Raw genomic sequence first — 6,771 nt, 5'->3', positions numbered from 1 at the left:
AAATGAAATGCTCCCTTAAGGAACGTTCCAAGCGGTCTTTTGCAGAAATGCTTAAGACAGCCAAGCCATCGACCAACGAGACAAATCCCTTCGCTCTTTTGTCAGATGACGAGTCTGGCTCTGACTTGGCTGAGGAGGGAGTTTCTTTCAGTTTTCCGGAAGGTTCTGCCCGGAAACGAAAACGCATCCATTCGCGGAAAGTTGCAGATCAAGAACTCCAAATCAGCTTGCCCAAATCAAGGAGTGGTGGAAAAAAGGAGACTTCTACTCCTCCTGGATTCCGCAGAACTGATTATACCCAGGATTTTCCACCTCTTCCGGGGACATCCAAAACCCCTGATGCCCCAATTTTAAGAACAGAAACCCCTTCTTCATCTGGGCTGTTCTCATTTGATGACATTGTGGACGGTATTCTCAAATACCTCAACATTTCTGATCCTCTGAAAAGCATTGTCCTCACATTGCTTCCGACTGTGAAATCCTTCTTGAAGCAATTGACTTCAAAATGGCCCCTTCTTGCAGCTATCATCTCCTTCGATGGATAATTTTCCAAACGAGGTCGGGGATTTGATCACTGTTCTACAGTGGAATTGTCGAAGTCTTATTCCGAAATTAGATTCGTTCAAGTATTTAGTCCATAACAATAATTGCGATGCATTTGCCCTCTGTGAAACATGGCTTTCTTCAGAAATTGATCTCCCTTCTTTTGATTTTAACATTATTCGATTGGATCGTGAGGATTCACGTGGAGGAGGGGTACTTTTGGGGATCAAAAAGTGCCATTCCTTCTATAGAGTGAATCTTCCCGAATTCCCCGGTATTGAAGTTGTCGCATGTCAGGCTACCATTAAAGGTAAGAGCCTTTGTATTGCTCCTAGAGTCTCTGTTAATCGCAAACAACTTTTCGACATATGTGCGGTACTTCCCGCTCCATGGTTGATCATGGGAGATTTTAACTCCCACGGTACAGGCTGGGGGGAACTGTACGATGATAACCGTTCTACTTTGATTTATGATCTCTGCGACAACTTCAACATGACAATCCTTAACAATGGAGAAGTAACACGTTTGGCTGGTCCATCCTCGAATGGTAGCAGATTAGACCTCACCTTTTGCTCCAATTCACTATCGTTGGATTGCACTTGGCATGTAATCCAGGATCCGCACGGTAGTGATCATTTGCCGATCAAAATTTCGCTTGCCAGTGGGTTCAACTCGTCAGAATCCGTTAACGTCGCGTATGATCTAACCCGTAACATCGATTGGACTAAGTTCCAATCCGCGATAGACGATACAGTATCGTCAGTGGAAGAGCTTCCGCCGTTGGAGGAATATAATTTCCTCTCTAATCTCATCGTCGACAGCGCCCTTCAAGCTCAAACACGACCGGTGCCGCGATCGTCTATTCGTAAGAAAACACCATCGCTCTGGTGGGATCAACAATGCACGGAGGTTTACCGTAAAAAGTCCGACGCGTTTAAACTTTTTCGGAAACGCGGAACACGCGAGCATTTCGACGCATACACATCTCTTGAACGCGAACTCAAGAGCCTCATCAAGGCCAAAAAACGGGGTTACTGGCGGCAGTTTGTAGACGGATTGTCGCGCGAAACGTCTATGAATACGCTTTGGAGTACGGCGCGAAGAATGCGTAACCGGTCTACTAACAACGAAAGCGAGGAATGCTCGGATCAATGGATTCTTAAATTCGCGCGAAAAGTGTGTCCGGATTCCGTGCCGTCGCAGTTGACTCCTCGCGAAACCGCGCATTCGGTAGACGAAATCAGTCAGCCTTTTTCAATGGTGGAACTTTCACTCGCTCTCCTTTCGTGTGGCAATTCTGCCCCGGGATCTGATAGAATCAAGTTCAACTTGCTGAAAAACCTCCCAGACGTCGCTAAGAGGCGCATGTTGAACTTGTACAATCAGTTCTTGGAGCACAATATTGTTCCCGACGATTGGAGACGAGTAAGGGTGATAGCCATTAAAAAGCCTGATAAACCCGCGTCGGATCACAATTCGTATCGGCCCATCGCGATGCTGTCGTGTATTCGGAAATTGATGGAGAAAATGATCCTTTTTCGCCTCGACAAATGGGTTGAGACGAACCACCTTCTTTCAGATACTCAATTTGGTTTCCGTAGGGGTAAGGGAACGAACGACTGTCTCGCGTTGCTTTCCTCGGAAATTCAGTTAGCTTTTGCTAAGAAAGAGCAAATGGCTTCTGTGTTCTTGGATATCAAGGGGGCTTTTGATTCGATATCCGTTGAAGTTCTTTCAGAGAAACTCCACGCTTGTGGATTGTCTTCATTAATGAATAATTTTTTGTACAATTTGCTGTCAGAAAAACATATGAGCTTTTCTCATGGAAACTCTACAGCTTTTCGATTTAGCTACATGGGTCTCCCCCAAGGCTCATGTTTAAGCCCCCTTTTGTACAATTTCTACGTTAGAGAAATTGATGTCTGTCTTAGTGACAATTGCACGTTGAGACAACTTGCAGATGACGGCGTAGTGTCTATCACAGGGCCAAAAGAGGTTGACCTGCAAGGACCCTTACAGGATACCTTGGACAATTTGTCTACTTGGGCTATTCAGCTAGGTATCGAATTCTCCACGGAGAAAACTGAGTTGGTCGTTTTTTCTAGGAAGCATAGCCCAGCACAACCGAAACTTCAACTTTTGGGTAAACCGATCACTCATTCCATGTCCTTTAAATATCTTGGGGTCTGGTTCGATTCCAAATGCACCTGGAGATCCCACATTGAGTATCTGAGACGAAAATGCCAACTAAGGATCAATTTCCTTCGATCAATTACCGGAACGTGGTGGGGAGCCCATCCACAAGATCTTCTGACGTTGTACCGGACAACGATTTTATCGGTTTTAGAGTACGGTAGTTTTTGCTTCCAGTCGGCAGCTAAAACGCACATCATCAAGCTGGAACGGATCCAGTATCGCTGTCTTCGTATCGCGTTAGGATGCATGCACTCGACTCATACTATGAGTCTCGAAGTGCTGGCGGGCATGTTGCCACTATCCGTCCGTTTTTCAGAGTTATCTCTTAGGCTCCTCACCCGTTGCGAAGTAATGAACCCACTGGTGATCGAAAATTTTGAGAAGCTTCTGGAGCTAAATCCTCAAACATGTTTTATGACTTTGTACTACCTATATTTAACACAGGATGTCAGCCCTTCAAGAAATATTCCCAATCGTGTAATCTTCTCCGATTTCGGCAATTCAGTGAATTTTGATTTATCTATGACGCAGGAAATCCGCGGAATTCCAGAGCATCATCGTCCTATGATTGCTCCGTCATTATACGCTGCAAAGTTTGGCCATGTTGATTCTGCAAGAACGTTTTTCACAGATGGATCTCTAATAGAGGAGTCCGCTGGTTTTGGTGTATTTAATGAATTTCATAGCGCCTCTCGAAAACTTGAAGCTCCTTGTTCTGTGTATGTGGCTGAACTGGCAGCAATTCACTACACTTTGGAAACTATTGCTTCACTTCTTCCAGCCCACTACTTTATTTTTACGGATAGTCTCAGTTCTGTCGAGGCTATCCGTTCCATTAGGCCGGTAAAGCACTTCTCGTATTTTCTCTTGAAAATACGAGAACTGCTTAGTACTTTATCCGTGCGCTCTTTCATCATCACCTTCGCGTGGGTCCCTTCGCATTGCTCAATTTTGGGCAATGAGAAGGCGGATTCACTTGCGAAGGTGGGCGCTATGGAAGGCGACATTTATGATCGACAGATCGCCTATAGTGAATTTTTCTCTATTTATCGTCAGCAGTCACTCGTTAGCTGGCAACATCAATGGAGTGAAGGGAGCTTGGGACGATGGCTACATTCAATTATCCCTAAGGTGTCGAAGTTTGCATGGTTCAAAGGGTTGGACTTGAGTCGAGACTTCATACGCGTGATGTATCGTCTCATGTCCAATCACTATTGTCTAAACGCTCACTTGTTCCGTGTGGGGTTGGGAGACAGCAATCTCTGTGAATGTGGACAAGGTTACCAAGACGCTGATCACATCCTTTGGTCTTGTGCGGAGTATCGTGGAGTCAGATCACATTTTTATGATTCCCTTCGGGCTCGAGGTAGACAACCTAATGTTCCAGTTCGGGATATTTTGGCTAGACGCGATCTGGAGTTTATGAAACTCATATATGTTTACTTTAAGGATATTAACCTTAGATTGTAAGTTTGATTAACCTTGTGTTTAGTTTGTATTTTGTACGTGTGGGTTTTTTTTCAATGTTTGTTTTCAAGATGAATAGAAATAATTTCATGCTTTAGGATTAATTAAATAGTTGTATCGTAAACCACATTTCAAACCTCCCTCTCCCTTTTCCCATCCAAAAAATTGTAAATCTCCACTAACCTCGAGACAACCGCGAGTACTCGGTCCAGTTCCTTTAACTTTAAATTTAAGACAGTAATAATGTATAACGCAAAGAATAACTCGGCTCTGTAAAGTTTATTCGATTGAGCCTGTACAAATAAAGTAATTATAAAAAAAAAAATTCAAATGATTTAAATCAGTGAGCCAAAAACTATCTGACTCGGCTATTTAAATCATTAGCATTCGGATTTTACGCATTCAATCTGGTTCTCCCTTTTTAGAGAAAATTATTCGGCTGCCTTTCAGTTTATTCTTCTTTGCTTCTACTGCTGTCAGTTTTGAGCGTTTTGAGTCGACCTGCAGAGTTACTTGGCTGGAATAATTTACACTCGTTCGGCAATCTGTTTGTAGGTGATGATGGCTATATTGATAATGTGGCGCTCGCGCGAGTGAATGAATTTTCCCATGCTTGATCCTTAGTAGAAATCAAAGAATATTCTGACGACCGTAACGCTCCCGGCGTAGTGGTTAACATCCATATATCTCACTCCAAAGTCACGGTGGTTCAAATCTCAACCCCGGACAAGTAATGAATTTCCCAAAAGTTGTAAAATGACTATAGTAAAGTTAAAGAAAAAAATCAAACCATAACTCAAACCATGATTTGCGGTCACATAGCGTCATGTGCTCCTCTTTGTTTTGTGCCGACTGAATTTGAGACAAATAGTTTTTTACGGGATTATTATCTGGCATTCTCACAGACTGTATTTTTTCGTCCATTTTCCCCATTGTGCAGCGATGGCAAAAGTACATATTTTGCAAAACCATCATCCATAACGAAAAAAAATGCCAGTATACGGGCGATGGAGAATATGTATTAGCGCATCTCCTCAAAATTCCACGCGGTGTATGCCAAGTGAATGAAAAACGGCCACGTTTTCATGAAACACCGCGCTGAGGTGATCTGTCCCTTTGAGTACACAAACATTGTTGCTGTTGTTGTGCATTCTGAACCAATCAGCGGCTAACAACAGAATGTTGTGATCAATTTGTTGTGCTTCGAGATTTTCTGGAGTAACAATGGCCCACGAAGACGTTCTGACCCAACTCCAGTACCAACATGCAATTGTAAACAGAATCTGTCACTGCCTCTACGCTTTTTACTTCCTCGGAATGGATCGAGCTTCGCTGGCAAAAGTATTTGGAAAGTCAAAATCAATTGTATGGAAATGGATTCGCAAATACGAGCGAGACGGAACTTTCGCACGGAAGCAACGGAAGGTGGTTTATAGACAATTTGGAACAGTTCAGTGGTAATGGCTTTTAAAATTGTACTACAAAGAATCTGTGCTATTTATTGACGTAGCTCGAGACCGCTTCCAGAAACGTTTCAACACTACTATTAGAGCTACGTCTGTCATCTGGATTCTTCATAACGCAGGACTTACTTGGAATAAAAAATCGAGAGGTGAGCAATCCAGATTCGAACATTCTGAAGTACGCTGACAAATTGGATTCCGTCAGGTGGAAGCTTCATCAAATAGTTTTCCTGTATGAAGTTTCATTTGAATCCAAGGATATGCTTCAAAATCATGGATATCTACCGTGGAGAATTCAATCGGAAACCACGTGAATCTTACCTTTGCTTTCTGGGTCTATCAGGGATGTTAGAGTCATTTAGAACCGAGGGTACTTTCACCCGCAAAAAGTTTTTCGATTGTATTTTTAAATTAGCTTCTCAGAAACAAAGAGTAGAAACGTATCATGGGCACCATTCAATGTGGATAATGGATGGTGCCAGAGTACATTGTGACAAAAACATCAATTTATATCTTCGACCTCTTCGAATTTTACCTGTATTTTGACCTGCATATTGTCCTATGTTTAACCCCATTGAAGTTATCTTTTGGTTGTGCAAAAAACACATAAAGCGTTATTATCAGGAAAATGTCAAGAAACCACTATATAGTGCTAAACTAACAGACTGCGAATAAACAAATGCAAAAACAGTCATGGTCTTTTCGCGCCCGTTCAACATGATCTTTCCTTCTCCAATCTGGTCAATCTTGATGAAATTCTTCCGTTTGATGTCCTTAAGGTATACGAATTTTGAAATGTCACGGATATCAGTGTAGCCGACACTGGCCGATCTAGGCCACGTTGATTTTGCCCGGATGAGACTGCCTCAGGACGAGTCCAAGTGAAAATCTTCCTAGAAAGAAGAGATCGAGCCAGCTTGACTACTACCGAATTGATCGAGTAGAAACCCCTATTGCGAAACAGCATAATCTCTCACAACATCGAAATAATTCTGAAAAGCTCCCGGCAAGAGAATACATAAACCCTAAACGACGTTCCTCGTCAAGTTCTCCTCATCGGTAGCTTCACTTAAATTCCGCCAGAGGCGCAGCTGCAGCAAAG

General features: G+C 42.9%; 1 pseudogene; it reads left to right on the top strand.

Moving 5' to 3' along the window:
- The first annotated feature begins 5,430 nt into the window (after positions 1 to 5,430).
- LOC135715464 (uncharacterized) lies at positions 5,431 to 6,344 on the top strand (annotated as a pseudogene).
- Positions 6,345 to 6,771: the final 427 nt, after the last annotated feature.

Source organism: Ochlerotatus camptorhynchus, unplaced genomic scaffold (assembly GCF_037179485.1).
Source record: "Ochlerotatus camptorhynchus isolate MF236.1 unplaced genomic scaffold, CSIRO-AGI_Acam_v1.1 ptg000927l, whole genome shotgun sequence".
NCBI lineage: Eukaryota > Metazoa > Arthropoda > Insecta > Diptera > Culicidae > Ochlerotatus > Ochlerotatus camptorhynchus.
Note: the sequence above shows the minus strand (reverse complement) of the source record. Positions and strands in the feature narration are given on the sequence as shown.